At 40.9% G+C, this 17,689-nt stretch overlaps 1 long non-coding RNA gene across 1 annotated transcript; it reads right to left on the bottom strand.

Annotated features, from left to right (window-relative positions):
- Window positions 1–236: 236 nt before the first annotated feature.
- LOC133622230 (uncharacterized) lies at window positions 237–11,291 on the bottom strand. Its single transcript, XR_009817752.1, has 4 exons — window positions 11,198–11,291; window positions 5,435–5,543; window positions 5,118–5,238; window positions 237–2,033 (listed from the first exon to the last, which is right to left on the bottom strand). It is a non-coding gene; the product is annotated as an uncharacterized lncRNA (long non-coding RNA).
- Between the last annotated feature and the right edge of the window lie 6,398 nt (window positions 11,292–17,689).

The following is a 17,689-nucleotide window of genomic DNA, read 5'->3' as shown; positions in this document are numbered from 1 at the left end:
AAATAATGACACTGCTAAAACCACAAGTGAAATAAGAAGGAAAAGCATGAAATACTATGCTGAAGTTGGAAAATGTCGAACCATTGATTGATTCTCATCCAAAAATGGCCTACTACTTTAGTTGGTGAGGCAGAGTTTAGCCATACGAAGAGAAATAGTACAATATTTTAAATTCACCAGAAAAGCAAAATAAGACCAACCAGACATGATCCTAATCCTGACTACAGGCTGACTGGGGATGTTCTGCTAATTCCAGTGTGAACAGGAAGAGTTTAATAACTCTGAGGATTTACAAAAACAGCAGGTAAGCATGAGGCTTGTTCTGAGAGCACAGCCCCATTTGAGAAAGAAGCACAACACATAAAACTCAAGTACAGTGCAGTAGTTCTCATTTGGAAACACATTTATTTAAAAACAAATACTGTTTTCATCAATATAACAACCAAACCAATCACCTCACAAGATGTTAGAAGTATTTCCTGGAAGCTTGTTCCCAAATCTCCCAGAATCTGCACAAGAAAACATAATAAATAATCACCCACGAAAACATAATAAATAATCACCCACTATTCTTTTAGCACTGGAAATATTAAGTACCGGCTTACTAGGTCACCGTGCTCCTCTTCTCCCCTCAAATGGATTGTGTTCCCATGTAAGGGTAAATGCTAACAATAGCTGTGTGATCTACATAAATGTAACTTATTAATTTCCTTTGTAAAATATGAGGTATAAATGATGTACCGTATTTTTCGGAGTATAAGTCGCACCGGAATATAAGTCGCACCTGCCGAAAATGCATAATAAAGAAGGAAAAAAATATATATAAGTCGCACTGGAGCTCGGCCAAACTATGAAAAAAACTGCGACTTATAGTCCGAAAAATACGGTAGTAATTTTTTGGAATTGTGGTTATAAATAGGGATGGGTACCGAATCCAGTACTTTTATAGATAGAATTCGGTCAGTACTGCTGGGTATCGATTCTTGTAAAATCAAACTGCCATAATTTGATACCTTCAGGGCACGTGATGTCACGTCCGGTTGCAGATGTCCGGCTCAAACACTTGGCAGGCAAACAAGCACTCAAGCAGCACTCAGAGCAGACTCAGCCGAACTACCTCTAAGTAATGTTGCAGTTTTCAATTGCCAACAAAGCAAAATGCTTAAACGTAAGGAAAGGCCCCACTTTCCAAAGTATGCTAGCTTGATGCTGTGTCATATGCTACTGATTAGCATTAGCAATTTTACATGGCAAGTTTAATACTTCTAAATTGGATAATGAAAACTATAACTATGATGCATGTTACAATCAAACAACTGGTGTGTAATAAGTACAATACTTACATTATAAACACCTTGCAGGACTCAACAAAAGACAAGACTGGCAGATTTAACTTAATGGCAAGGACAATATCCTAGCTAGGCAACACACCGTAGCTATACACTACTGCTATCTAATACCTTGGAATTGCAACTGCATGCAAAGTTTACTATATAATACTTGTTAATGAGACTCAGAACTTAAAGTGAAATAAATATAGAGATAACAACTGAACAACACAATCACTATACTGTGTGTTAAATGTTAAAAAATGGTTTTATTGTTATACAATCAACATTTATCAAACACACACTCAAAATTACTGAAAACTACTGGTATCGATTCTCAGGTACCGGGATTTGGTACCATATTGGTAATGTGAAAGGTACCCTTTCCTGTCCATGGATAATTAGAACATATTCTGTGACAACGTAATAGTGGTCCATATGGATGTCTGACAAGCACACAGGCAATCTAAAGGTGACAAAATATTGATCTAGTATGCATCACATTCTTCTTCACTCTTTAGTGATTTTCTCCTTACATCATACCCTGAATTTAGTCATTTCAAGAATGAAGACTGTGAGGGTTGCTCGCCAACACTGAAAACAAATGTAGTCTTGAATGGATACTTTAATGTTGCTGCCACTGGCTGTTGAACAGGCTTCACGGGGAGGCCAGTGCCCACTTTAACAAGTTGCATGTCACAGGACCTGATAGATAAACATAGCCAGTCAGTCACGTGTTGTACAATACAGTTGGTGTTTGGTACAGTAATTACACACAAATGCACATTAAGAGGACCTATAATATTGTCCTCTTTTCTGAGTTATAAATGTTGTTACAATGTAGGCTACTCGTGTTAAACATTGCCAAAGCATCAAATCATAAGGTTCATGCAAATGGGCATAAGCCTGAATGCGGTTTTAAATGTCTCTGAACGCTGTGTTTTGCCTTAATTTTTCTTCTTGACAGTGGGCCATTTGTGACATCCCAAATTGACTTACCGTATTTTCCGCACTATTAGCCGCACCTAAAAACCACAAATTTACTCAAAAGCTGACAGTGCGGCTTTTAACCCGGTGCGCTTTATATATGGATAAATATTAAGATTCATTTTCATAAAGTTTCGGTCTCGCAACTTCGGTAAACAGCCGCCATCTTTTTTCCCGGTAGAACAGGAAGCGCTTCTTCTTCTACGCAAGCAACCGCCAAGGTAAGCACCCGCCCCCATAGAACAGGAAGCGCTTCTTCTTCTACTGTAAGCAACCACCCGCCCGCGTAGAAGAAGAAAAAGCGCGCGGATATCACCGTACGTTTCATTTCCTTTGTGTGTTTACATCTGTAAAGACCACAAAATGGCTCCTACTAAACGACAGGGATCCGGTTCATGAAAAGACGCAATCTCTCCATCCGCACACGGATTACTATTTCACAGCAACTGATATTCCTGTGAACCGCACTGTGGAACGGGAGCACGTACGGTGAATATTCGCACCACAGGGAATGAGAAGTCATCCTTCACTGTGGTTCTAGCTTGCCATGCTAATGGCCAGAAACTTCCACCCATGGTGATATTCAAAAGGAAGACCTTGCCAAAAGAGACCTTTCCAGCCGGCGTCATCATAAAAGCTAACTCGAAGGGATGGATGAAGAAAAGATGAGCGAGTGGTTAAGGTAAGTTTAAGTTTACGCGAAGAGGCCGGGTGGCTTTTTTCACGCAGCTCTGTCCATGTTGATATACGTATGTTTGTGATTGCACATTTGCGTACATTTTGGGAGTGAACAGAGTTGTTAGAACGCTGGTTTTTAATATATTATTAAAGTTTGACTGACCTATCTGACTGTTTTTTTGACATTCCTTTAGCGCAGTTAGATGCGGCTTACAACACCGGGCGGCTTATAGGTGGACAAAGTTTTGAAATATGCCGTTCATTGAAGGCGCGGCTTTTAACCCAGGGCGCCTTATGGTGCGGAAAATACGGTACTTATGTTGGCATTCTAATCCCATATTCTCTTCTGCTCGCTTGTGCGAATACTTTTGGGTGCATCCTAGTTTCGGCTTGTCCAATGCACTCCCGAATTCTCTGATGTCAATAAAATAAATACTTCTGTGTGTATTTGTCCACGACTTATTACACAGAACCTATACGAAGTTGCATTAACCACCAAACAAGGGATTTCCAAAGTGTGGCCCAGGGCCATTTGCGGCCCGCATCTGTATTTTGTTAACAGCCCACGGCACATTCTACAAATACTAAAAAAATATATATACAACAATGTGGAATAAAAGAGCAAACAGGTGAAATGTAATAAGAAAAAGTTGCAATGTTGACTCTAATAAAACAAAGCTGCCAAGCAGACTGTTTTGTTTCCTTTAAAGCTGTCATTGCTTAAAAAAAGAATAACAAATCAAAATCAATGTTGTTATGAATTATTGACCTATTCAAGGCTCTGATTACTTCACATCAAATATTCCACTTTGAAATATTTTTTGGGGAAAATATTGCATATTCTGTTTGTTTGCCATTAAAAGCAAAGTCTTCTTTGACAAAAAGGTCATAAAATAAACTAACAAAAATATATGAAAAAATGATAAAAACTTAATACATTTGAACATGATCTAGAGATTTACATGTTGAAAGTAAAACATCGAACAACTTATTTTTAACAGTTTTATGAGTGGGGCCCTTTTGGATCTCCAACAATTTTAGTGGGATTTTTTTTTTAAACTGTCATTGCTCAAAAAATAATAATGAAATATCATTGGTGTTATGAATTATTGACATTTAAAGCTCTAATTGTTTTACATTAAATATTCCACTTGGAGAATTGTTTTGGGGAAAATATTGCATAGTTTGTGTTATTGCCATGAAAAACGGAGCTTTAAGAAAAAGGACATAAAAAATAAAACATTCATATCTGTAGACCTGAAGTAAAAGTCAATAAAAAAAATATCAAAAACGATATGAGACTTATTTTTAGAATTTTTATGACTGAGACCCTTACAGGTCCCTGGGGCCAGACTTAAGGGCAGCCCTGAAGGTTAAAAAAAATCGACAGTATATATTGTATTTGTTTTGAAAATGAAAAATTTTAAAATGGCCCCCCCCCCCGTGTTTTGATTTTGCAGTTTGGACACCCCTGTGCTAACCTGTTGCTGAAAGACGACACCATTCCGACATTACCGCTCTGTTGTGTTGACCACAAGAGAAAGCTGTAGGTGACAATTTATCAATGTCATAATGGTTTATTTATTTATAAACGGTTGTCTGTGTAACATCAGTGTACATACAGGGAGCTAGAATAGGTTTTGATCGAGCGGTATTTTGCTTACCTCATAAAAAGATGTGGGTAAAATATGATTTTAATCTAACCGTGGGATCTGCACAATAACAGCGATGTTCAACATGTAGTGAGATATGCTATGAAGTTTATTTTCGATCCTGTATGAAAAAAAAGAGCAGAGATGTCTTCGTCTTCAAGATATACTGTATATTTCAACAGTGTGCAGGGGCAGGGCATGCTGGGGTTCATTTGCATCTAAAAGGACCACCTTCCAAAACTAACAGTTGTTCAGGAATACTCAGAAAGGCGATCATAAATGTGACTGTGGAAAAAAATGTACGCAAAAATGTACACCAAAAAATGTCCGCTACATTTTACCGTATTATTCGGGCTCCAAAGCACACCAAATTTTAGTAGAAATAAATATGTTTAGATATTTTAGCCACACCGGACCATAAACCACATAAATATACCAATATGAAAGATTTTGTAAATGTTTATTTACATACCTTAATTGTTTCCAAATGGTGATTAAACAAAACAGAAGTCATCGACATGGACCCAATGGCTGGAAGCTCGCTCTCCAATCAGCTAAACAGACTCAATAACTCTACGGTGACGTTTAGAAAACTGAAACAATACAAAAAGAATGCCATTGTAAGTTAATACTACTAACACAGACACTTGTAAACATGTTAGCATATTTGCTAACGCTAATGACACTAGCTTGATTGCACATACAAATATGCACTAAACACTCCTACAGACATCCCACATGGGAAGGTTTAGTTAGTATGAATTGTTTTAGTTATACTGTAAAACTTACAAACGTTGCTTGTCGTGATAAATGAAGAATCCTTTCGAGCAGAACCGCTATGGACGAATACTTCCGGTTCAAGGAAGGAAACAGGAAGTACATTTTCAACCAGCAGCACCTGTGGTGGGCAAACGCGTCCAAAAATATGGCGCCATAGCACAAACAATAACACACCTTTTAAATGTCACCGTCTATGTTCAATTAAAACTGTTTGTTCAATACAAAACGTTATGGTCGTTAGCAAAGAAGAATCCATAAATTAGTCACACAGTTTTATAAGCCGTAGGGTTCAAAGCATGGGGGGAAAGTAGTGCTTTATAGTCCAGAAAATACGGTATCTAGACTAATTTTCAATTCAGTCAGATTCAACTTTTCACATATTAACACAGTACCTGAATTTAAAAATAAATAATTTCTCTTGCTTCAGTCCATCAACCTGGCTGAGTTTGTGTAATTAAAATCATAGCTGTAAAATTATGAATGTTTGTAATTGAGCCTTGGTTCTGAGGAATTCTCCTCCGCAGAACAACTTCTAAAATATGCACAATGTATACTGTGTCATTCAAATTTGCAGACTGGAGCCTGTGAATGTTTTTATTCATCTGGCTAATTGTATGAAACTGGGCCGTTCAGGTTGTCTTAGAAGACGTTTCGCATCTCCAAGTAGGCTTCATCAGTTCATGCTCAAAGACTAGATAGGACAGCTGCAGTTTGACTAGACTCGAGCTGTCCTGGATTCAATGCCCTGAAAAAGCTGCTGGAAGTGATTGATTTCTCTCAGAGACATCTGCATGAAGTTTTAAAGTGTTATGGTAATGCTGAAGGCTTTTTTTAAATATAGAATAATATGCATGCTAATACATTTACTACAGTTTAAATGAGCAAGAATAGTATATACAAGACAATGTGACCCTCTGTTGACTGTCCACTGTGTGTCCAATGGCTTTAGATCCTACATGACATGCTAGAGGGAACTCACATAGGAATAGAAAGCCATATGACACAGTCGTGGGCTCATTTTAACAACACGTTGAGAAATGCTGCAGGGGGAGCTTGGAAGCAAAAAGAGGTAAAATAAGGGGCAGCTTCAGGATTTAAAACTTACATCCGCATGAATAATTAAACACAGTAACTGTAAGTATTCTTCAAAAGCCCTGGGGAGCAGAACAAAACTGTCCTAGAAATAGCAGTTTTTAAACTATTATATTCAGACTGTCAAAAATAACTAAAGTGAAGTCATGTGGTTAATCCCCCAAAAAATACCACATTAATCATGTAAACATGCAGATTAGTCACAGAATTTGTATTGATCGCACAGGCTCAATAACCTTAACCGTGGATGGTTACCTGAAAGTTAGCGTGTGTTGTTTTATGGTCGGTGACCACGTCAATGCACATGTCTGTGCAAAGATGAGTGACTGGTGGGGTCGCTGCCGGTAGACTTCACTTCAAAATAGACTTTAGATTAATTTGTTGCCAAGTTTTGAACAAATAAATAATGTGCATTCAGATAAAACATTTAAAGGGCAACTATTATCCAAAACTAACTTTCCTTACGTGTTTGCCCAAATGGTGACATTTTTCCTATTGGTGATGTCAGTGGATATCTCCGTAAATGATAGAAATCTACCCTAAGAGCTTTGAGTGTACACCATTGTAGTCCAAAGTTCCTTCTTCTTCTCTACACTCTTGTTGTGGGGAAGACTGGCTCGTACATGCACATGCAGCCTTCGCTGTTGCCATTTCTAATACAAAGTAGCATATATCTCAAACTTATATATTTCAGAACACACGATAAGCCCTAAAAACAACTGCAACATTGCTGACAGGGAAAAAACTGCTGTCGAAGTGGAGCGAAGTATATAAGACCGTTCACAAAACGGCGCATCCTGAAGAGACGGTCAGAAAGTGTCTTGAAGACGGTCTGTAAAATATAATTTATACAACATTTTGACCAAAGAACCACTCTTACATGTGATGTAAACCACAAGGAAGGATTTTAAATGTAGGAAAAAAATCATAATGTCACCCCTTTAAAACAAATTCCTGTATGACATTCTGACAGAAAAAAATGCCTTTGTGTCCAAATATTGTGCTCTTTTTCAAGTTAATTTAGGTTATGCAAGTAAGTAATAACCTGTGATTAATCATGATTAATTAGTAATATTTTTTCATTATGAACTGAGATAGGCTCCAGCACCCCCACGACCCCGTAAAGGACAAGCGGTAGAAAATGTATGTATATATATATATATATATATATATATATTCCATCCATGGATTGATCCATGGTGCTGGAGCCTATCTCTATACATATATATATATATATATATATCTTAATAAGGTTATCCAAAAAATAGTGCTCGATACCGTAGTAGAGCGCAATATATGTATGTGTGGGAAAAAATCACAAGACTATTTCATCTCTACAGGCCTGTTTCATGAGGGGGGGTACCCTCAATCGTCAGGAGATTTTAATGGGAGCATTCGCATACCATGGTTTATATAGGGCACAGAGTGGGTGGGTACAGGCTGGCCTAGGGGCGTGGTGATTGGCTCATGTGTTACCTAGGAGGTGTTTCCGTCTATGGCGGCATGTTGTTACAATTTCGCTGCGCTTGTTGAGGGATGACAGGTCTGGACGGTAAATAATAAACAGTTTCTCTTTCAAGCATAGGTTGCATCTTTTATTACCACTATTGTAAGGTGTGCTGGATGCAAGAATTTGCCATGTTATTGAATATTCAACATTATTGTCTTTGAGGTCCCAAATGTGTTTGCTGAGTTCTGTGGTATTTCGCAGGTTTTTGTTCCATTAACACATCCGACACATATGTAGGATTAACCGAGGGAGAATTCAAAACCAGATGGAACAATCACAAGGCTTCTTTCAGGAACAAAAACCTGCGAAATACCACAGAACTCAGCAAACACATTTGGGACCTCAAAGACAATAATGTTGAATATTCAATAACATGGCAAATTCTTGCATCCAGCACACCTTACAATAGTGGTAATAAAAGATGCAACCTATGCTTGAAAGAGAAACTGTTTATTATTTACCGTCCAGACCTGTCATCCCTCAACACGCGCAGCGAAATTGTAACAACATGCCGCCATAGACGGAAACACCTCCTAGGTAACACATGAGCCAATCACCACGCCCCTAGGCCAGCCTGTACCCACCCACTCTGTGCCCTATATAAACCATGGTATGCGAATGCTCCCATTAAAATCTCCTGACGATTGAGGGTACCCCCCCTCATGAAACAGGCCTGTAGAGATGAAATAGTCTTGTGATTTTTTTCCCACACATACATATATATATATATATATATATATATATATATATATATATATATATATATATATATATATATATATATATATATATATATATATATATATATATATATCTTTGGAGGCACCAGTGTGCACAAGGCAGAAAGGATTTTGAAACCAACAGGGCAATCAACATTCAGTCAACGAAGGAGAGAAAGAAACAGAGTTCCACTTTGGGTTCCTTCCCTTGTAGCAGCTGTGCAAAATGTCTACCCAGCAGTCAAATAGTTCACCATGAATTAACTTTGCATTACGGTAAATCACACCATCAATTTGCATGATACAAATCGTGTCAAGCTTAAACTGACACAGTGTGGTCCGGTCAAAAATGATTGGAACTATGACTTTAAATGTTTTAACAGTAAAAAATGACCCAAACTTCTGAACTATGGCAGTGCTAAATTAAATGCAACCAAACACAGTGGTTGTAGTTTTATCAGAACTGCAAAGCCTGTCTTCATTAACATAACATAATTTAGCAGAACATAAATGTGTACAAAATAAAAATAAATATATAAATATGTATATATAGCACAGTCTACCAAGTCAAATTCATTGTGTTTTTCATTCATTGTATGTTACTATATATATATATATATATATATATATATATATATATATATATATATATATATATATATATATATATATATATATATATATATATATATATATATAATATATTATATATATATATATATATATATAATATATTTATATATATATATATATATATATTATATATATATATATATATATATATATCCAGCACCCCCCGCGACCCCAAAAGGGACAAGCGGTAGAAAATGGCTGGTTGGATATATATATATATATATATATATATATATATATATATATATATATATATATATATATATATATATATATATATATATATATATATATATATATATATATTGTTAAATACTAATTTTAAATAGTTCAGCAACAGGCTGCTATCAAAACACAGGATTCATACAACAGGCATGACCTAATAAGCCATTAATAAAACAGCATGGTTGCTTTATTAGACTATCTGAAGTGTCAGGCACATTCTTTTGGACCATTTTCATTGACTCCAGCCATGAAGGCCAGATCTGCTCATGCAGATGTGTACATAGGCTAGCACAGTAGCCCTTGTACAAACAAGGAAAAGTGCTGTGTGCGGAGAGGAAACAGGCTACTATGGAGGACAGAGGAGGCATTTATTGACATTGTATCAAGTGCAACAGAGGTATTTGAGGCACTGAGAGGCCAGGTATTTGTCAGTGTGTGATTCTTGTCTCCAAGTCAAACAACAAAAGCCCCTTTGAGAAAGCCTGCCTTTTTTCTGAACATGCACACAGGGCTTCCTGTACTCCACTGCAACTTTGCAGTCCCACTATCTTCCTCTTTATATGCACCTGTTACAAACTGGCAAACACAGCATGGGAAGGAAGCAAAAAAACAAATCATTCCTACATAATTTGTGATATTTGCCAGTTTCGGGTAATAATCATAAAAATGGTTAAAGTCAAATATTTTTTTGGGTAACACTTTAGTATGGGGAACACATATTTACCATTAATTAGTTGCTTATTAGTAACATATTGGCTCTTAATTAGTCATTATTAAGTACTTATTAATGCCTTATTCTGCATGGCCTTACTATACAACCAGTAAGCCATTAACTAAGAGTCTTCCCTCAATAACCTCAGAATTATTGCTTATTAGTAACCCTAACCCTAGCCCTTATATGTTCCCCTAGTGTCCAAATAACTTTAAATAAAGTCTTTGTTACTTTAATAAGAAACCAATTAATGGTGAATATGTTCCCCATACTAAAGTTATACCTTTTTTGTTTTTAGACAGAGTTAGATTGATTTTGCTGCAACCTCACACGGGACATTCAGCCGACCTCTGAGAGAAAATGTGCCACACTGATCGAGCAAAGTTGTTTATTCATGGAAGGCCACTTCCAAAAGGCCCCAGTGAGCTTGTGTTGATGCATATCTCAGCATAAATTACACAAACCCCCGTGACAGCCTCTGTCCAGACAAGAAGGTGACTGTTAGCCACAGGGATGGATTAGCTCTAATCCCCAACATCATACATGCTCCCTCTCTGCTGGGAGCCAATTGAGACAATCGGCTCTTGCCAGATGTTTTGCATCACATATCAAACATTTTGTCTGCAGGTAAAGCATAAGAAAAAAAGAGATGAAAAGAACACGGCAAATGACTCACACCTCACAGTTAACTGAATCTAAAGATTAAAAGGGGCGCCACCTGATTTCTTATCCCATGCTGCACTCTGACACAAAAGCACCTTCCACTGGCAGACAAGCCCCCCCTCCCCCCAAATGCATCAATGGTTTGGTTTTTCCAGTATGGAATGAAACACTTCCGATGTTCTGTCCATGCATTCTTATGATGGAAATAAGACCCTTACCTCCTTCTCCTGCGTCCCTCACTGGAGCCGGAATGGCATCCCCTCAGCTTGGTACTGTATGGAGAGACAATGGGTAGCGGAGGGGGGAGGAGTTACTATGCAAGCAGGAGGGAGTAAAAGCCCAATGAAAACCAGGAGAGAGAGGGTGAAAGGAGATCACCCACTCCTAATGCTCTCTAACCACAAATCTGGAGAAACGTTACGTGAATGGCAATTCCTCAACCCTCCCCACCCCCGTCTCCTCTTGCCTGTAATGTCAGAGAAAACATCATGCAGAAATCCTCGGCTTCACGTGGGAAATGTTAGGGGGAAAAGAAGAGAATGGCGGTTCGGCCTTTTTTTAAACAAGGTCCATTCTTCGGCTTTCTTTGAATTAATTCTTAAGACTCAAAGTTGGCAGAGTGCCCACGGGTCTTGGATAGATAAAAGAGGGGCTGAGGTAAGGGGGGGGCTTTTCTATTGTGTTTGTTCCCTTCCTTTCAGGCCGGGCGCTCAAGTTGATCTTTGCAGCCAGTGAGAATATTTCAGTTATCCTTCACTGTCACAACTCACATTTCCACTGATGATGTCTTTCACTCCCAGTATTGACACCTGTGGTGCTCTCGGTCCAAAACACAAACAACTCCCGAGTCCTGTTTTGTTCACTTTCTTTGTCCGAGCAGTCCATCAAGACTATGAATGTGCAATGAAGACAGCAGGTGTTGTGACCCCCTCGCCCCCTCCTCCTCCTCTGTTAATGTGAGAGGGGTGGGGGTGAGCGAGCCGCAAAGTGAAAGCTCACACTATGAGACATGATGCAGTTTTTAACGTTGGTCACCAGGTGTGAAGGAATAAGGCAACTGTGTTTTTCACTATAGTGCAGACTCAATGCTGTGTAAGACAAGCCGGTTTGTTTTCTTTGTCGTCATTCTCCACCAGTGGCGGATGCTGGTCTCTCAAGGAGGGGAAGCTCAATTTCGGCCTACATCACAAAATGCCATCCATCCATCCATCTTCTTCCGCTTATCCGAGGTCGGGTCGCGGGGGCAGCAGCCTAAGCAGGGAAGCCCAGACTTCCCTCTCCCCAGCCACTTCGTCCAGCTCTTCCTGTGGGACCCCGAGGCGTTCCCAGGCCAGCCGGGAGACATAGTCTTCCCAACGTGTCCTGGGTCTTCCCCGCGGCCTCCTACCGGTCGGACGTGCCCTAAACACCTCCCTAGGGAGGCGTTCGGGTGGCATCCTGACCAGATGCCCGAACCACCTCATCTGGCTCCTCTCGATGTGGAGGAGCAGCGGCTTTACTTTGAGCTCCTCCCGGATGGCAGAGCTTCTCACCCTATCTCTAAGGGAGAGCCCCGCCAACCGGCGGAGGAAACTCATTTCGGCCGCTTGTACCCGTGATCTTGTCCTTTCGGTCATCACAAAATGTGTTGGTTTATTTATATGTAAATTCTACCCTCTGTTCTTTTTTTAGGAAAGTGATCTGTGACCCTGTCGTACCAAGAAGGCGTCTTTTCCAGGGATTTGACAAGTGTCCTCTCAATGGTCAGCAGAGCGAGGCTGCTTAAACGGCCTTGGCCCATGGTGTTGCGGGTGTAAGATTTCTATCCATCCATCCATTTTCTACCACTTGACCCTGGACAAGTCGCCACCTCATCGCAGGGCCAACACAGATAGACAGACAACATTCACACTCACATTCACACACTAGGACCAATTTAGTGTTGCCAATCAACCTATCCCCAGGTGCATGTTTTTGGATTGAGCCGCTTTAAACAGGAGAAGCTCCTTTCTACACCTGCAGAGATGTTGCTCCAATCGTTACCACTAATGACAATAGTTTGTACACCTGTGTGCATTATAAATGTATGCTTGTTCCATCCATCCATTTTCTACCGCTTATTACCTTTGGGGTCGCGGGGGGCGCTGGAGCCTATCTCAGCTACAATCGGGCGGAAGGCGGGGTACACCCTGGACAAGTAGCCACCTCATCGCAGGGCCAACACAGATAGACAGACAACATTCACACTCACATTCACACACTAGGGCCAATTTAGTGTTGCCAATCAACCTATCCCCAGGTGCATGTCTTTGGAGGTGGGAGGAAGCCGGAGTACCCGGAGGGAACCCACGCAGTCACGGGGAGAACATGCAAACTCCATACAGAAAGATCCCGAGGCCGGGATTGAACTCACGACTACTCAGGATCTTTGTATTGTGAGGCAGACGCACTAACCCCTCTTCCACCATGCTGCCCTGTATGTTTGTTGTTCAATAAAAATGTTTTTTTAAAACATTCAAATTATCTGCCATTATGTGCAGCTTGCTACCTAGCTAGCTCGCTAGCTGGGAATGGCGAGAGGCTAGTGCGACGTGTGTCCGCCTGTGAGAGCTTTGAGACGGTGGAGGGGCTCAGCAGCACCCGTTGCTCGGTAAGGACAGAAACTGCAGAGTGAAAGAAGTCAGTCTCCAAACACAAAAAAAACACCAGAAATAGAAGCTCTATTTGTCGCTAGTCGTTTTTAACAAAGAAAATGTCGCTAAGAGGATCTGGAAAGTCTCCGGTTCAACTCAGAACAGCAGAATGAATGTTGAAAAATATTCCCATGGACGTTTACAACACAAGATCGCTGATTCGCTCATTTCGCTGTCAATCAAAAAGGGAATCAGCCTTAGACAGATCATCCAATCATCATGCAGAAGTTGAGCGTCCGGGCCAGCCGAGGCCGGCCCACTGCCCCATAGACCCCCAGAGACGCTCAGCGTCCGATAGGCGGGACAAAGCCCAGCATTTATCAAATGACTCGTCTCGTTTCGGAGCAGTGTATGCTTCCCCATTGAAGTTTGTGGACGCCAAGCGTCTACACTGTTTAAAGCGCCGTGAAGCTGCGGGAATGAGAGAGACGAAAGCTGCGTCGTTACCAGTGATAAAAAGCTGATTCTGAACAAAAGAGCACGATGTAGCGCATACACACAACACTACATATATATATATATATATATATATATATATATATATATATATATATGTATATATATATCACTTATTTTTTGCCCTTTTAGAGGAAGCTGAGCTTCCCTTGCAGTCTTAGAGCAATCGCCACTGTTCTCCACTAACCCTTCTCTGCTCTCCTCGTCCTCCTCTGGCTTTTCCAGCTCATTATTATTCACCAGGTTCCTCTCGGACACACACCGCTGCTCTGAACTCAACAACGGTGTCTAGCATGACGGGTGCGAGGTGTCAGAGGGGAAGGGATAGGAGCAGGGGGATGATGCCAAGAGACATGTTGTGATAAAAGAAGGAGTGTACCGTGTCTGGGTCTGTGTACTGTTATCAGACAACTGCATGCATGGATTGGTCTCTCTCTATCGCTCTCTGGGCTTCAGTCGTAAAAATAGTCAGGGGAACAAATCTGGCTCAACGTGCAGAGAAACCTGTGCTGGGTTTTGAGATTTGTATTTTATCACACTCCAATGAGGTCGAATACTCAATCACAGCAGCAAAATGTATTTTGATGGCATACTCACTGAACCTTTTAAACATGCCAGTGGGCTAAATGCCTGATTGCTTCTGTGTTGCAAAAGTAAATAAAAAACCTCTGAAATTGTTTTTATTTTCTTGGAAACGCTACTACAGTGCAGAGTGTTTTATTAAAAGGGAAATATGATTATTATAATCTACATTTAACACACGTCTTTGTGGTCTATATCAGTGGTCCTCAAACTGAGGCCCCTTCTACACTAAGCCGGATAAGGTTATCCAGGGTAAATCCCACCTAACCTTATCCGTGTCCACACACAACAATGCCACCATTTAAGACCCCCTCGCCCCTCCGTCCGCCGGTGCAACGCGACCTAGTACGCATGCGCAAAAAAATGCGCGCGTCATAGTCACCTCTGACCTGGAAGTGTATCCTTACCCTGTGTTTCAATGTAGACTATTGCCACATTAACAGTAAACCTTGCTTGCCTCACCATCAGCAGCTGTTAAACTATTGTAGTGAATCACACTTTTACTAGAGTTGCGTACTCACAAAAGGCGCTCCTCACAGGAGGGAACTGTCATGTTTGTGATCATGTTTTGTTTAGTTATGTTTTACTTGGTTTTTGGACACTTTTTAGTTCTTGTCTTCACTCCCTTGCTTTGTCACCATAGTAACCATTAGTTTCACCTGGTTCACATCCTCATGTCACGCACCTGTCTCACGTTTTCTCATTTTGAGTCACGCACCTGTTTTCACTAATCATGTCACCAGTATTTAAGCTTGTTGTTGCCAGGCAGTCGGCCTGGTGACATTATCTATCCATCCATCCATGCTACCCATGACATTCATGTCCACCCTTGTTATTCATACTTCATGCCATGCCACAGTAAGTGTTTTTGTTTCGTGTTCTTAGTTAATTGCCTTTGTGCTAGTCTTTTGTTTTCATAGCCAAGTTTTTTTGTACTTCCGCCCTTGTGCGCGCTTTTCGTTTGTTCTTTTTGTTTGTGCAAATTAAACATGTTCTCACATTCACGCCTTGCCCGCGCCAACTTTCCTTTGCACCATGGGAAAACAAACCATGCCAAAGTCCCCGTTCTGACAGGAACAAAAGGCGACGGTACAAAAAGGAGAACACAAAATGTGCACCGTGGAGAAAACAAAAACTAGTATATATAAAAATAAAAAAAACTTGGGTCGGAGTTGCAAAACGTACTACTGCCAACGTAGACACCAAGCTGGATGGCACCGGAAGTGGCCAGGATCACAAGCAGCAAAAACACGAAGCATGGAAGTCATCAGATGTGGAGAGCCAAGGAGTGGATGGTGGTGTCTGCAGGCCCACCGGAGTGGATGGTGGCGTCTGCAGGTCCACCGGAGTGGATGGTGGCGTCTGCTGGCCCACAGGAGTGGATGGCGCCGTCTGCTGGCCCACTGGAGTGGATGGCGCTGTCTGTTGCAGATCCACTGGGGTGAGAAGTAGCTGTGCCTCCCCAGCTGCACAGCTACTCATAGCCCCCCCCCCCCCCCCCCTCAAGGGACGGATCCAAGACGTCCCCAAATAGGCCCACAGACAACAGGGATGGGTGGGAGGGAGCTTGAAAGGAGGCAGAACTTTTCCTCGATTCAGCCATCAGCGCCAAGATCCTGTCAAGCCTCTCCGCCATAGAAATCTCCGCGGGGTTCGTGTTAGGCTGGAGTATTCTGTCAAATATAGGTGGTGACGAACCCCAAGATGCAGAGATAGCAGGCTTGGTGCAGGAAAACATGATTTAATGTCCAAAAAATGCAGGAAAAACACAAACCAACTAGGAGACAGGAAACAGGATACCAGGAAAACAGGTGAACTGGAAACAGCGAACAGGAACCAGCAAACAGGAAACAGAAAACAGCAAGCTTTAAACAGCTATCAACATACCGTAAACAGTCCGCAGCATACACCTAGTATCTTACAGCTAGTAGTCCACAGCATACAGCGACAGGTAGTAATACTCCAGCCCTGACTGGAGGGCAGGGCAAGTCTAAATAGCAGCTGACTGATTGACACCAGGTGTGGCCAGGTGCCAATCAGCCGCAGCTGAGGGGAAACAGCGCTCAGGGAGACAAGCAAGAAACTGAACCAAAATAAGAGCGCTGACAGGAAATAAAACAGAGGAAAACCAAAACATAACCAAACTGTCAGTGACACGCCTGACACCTTTACATGTACAAGAAGGAGAATCACTGGCATGTCTGGATGATTCGCCTCCATCTTTCTAGTGGTTGCTGCCGAGTTACCGAACGGGTTGTTATGAAGCTGGCTGTGGCGCGTTCTTTCTGATGTCACTTCCTGTGTGGGGCGCGGTTTTTCTGGCGTCACTTCCTCTCCGAACTCAGTTTGTAAACGATCAATGAGTCCATACAAAACTAAGAGCCGGAGATTCAAGAAATACACGGCGCACTTACCTGTGTAAAAAATTATCCAAGGAGGGGGACCTTAAACGATGGGTTAGTGTGATTGAAATGGGGCTTAGGCTAAATAATTATTTGTTTAAGGAGTTATCTGGCTTAATGTAGACAAGGCCTTAAGTATGCCTGCAAAACAGTTTGTTTTGGGGGGCAGTCCTTTTAGAAACAAATGAGCCCGTCCATGACTCACATCTCTACACTGTTAAAGTATATGTTTTGAAGACAAACATTACCCCTATTTATTTTCAGACACGGTCAAAATAAAACTTCATCCACGTCTGTTATGTCAAAAATGTCAAATTCAAGCCATGGTGGCCAGATCTGGTCCGCCACTTCCTTTTATGTGTCCCGCGAAAAGCCTGGGAATAATGTACGTCAATAAAGCACTTTTATTTAACATTGTTCTTACTAAAACTATTTCATCTTTCAATTTTGCCAAAAAATTTGTACATACTGCATGAAACCACATGTCTTTTAACCTAAATATCTGACACATACTGTACATATACATTCACTGTACAAACATACATATACATACACATACTGTGCATATACAAGCATATACACTCATGCATATAATCAT

The sequence above is a fragment of the Nerophis lumbriciformis genome, linkage group LG01 (assembly GCF_033978685.3).
Source record: "Nerophis lumbriciformis linkage group LG01, RoL_Nlum_v2.1, whole genome shotgun sequence".
Lineage (NCBI taxonomy): Eukaryota > Metazoa > Chordata > Actinopteri > Syngnathiformes > Syngnathidae > Nerophis > Nerophis lumbriciformis.
The sequence above is the reverse complement of the archived record's forward strand: the minus strand, read 5'-3'. Positions and strand labels throughout refer to the sequence as shown.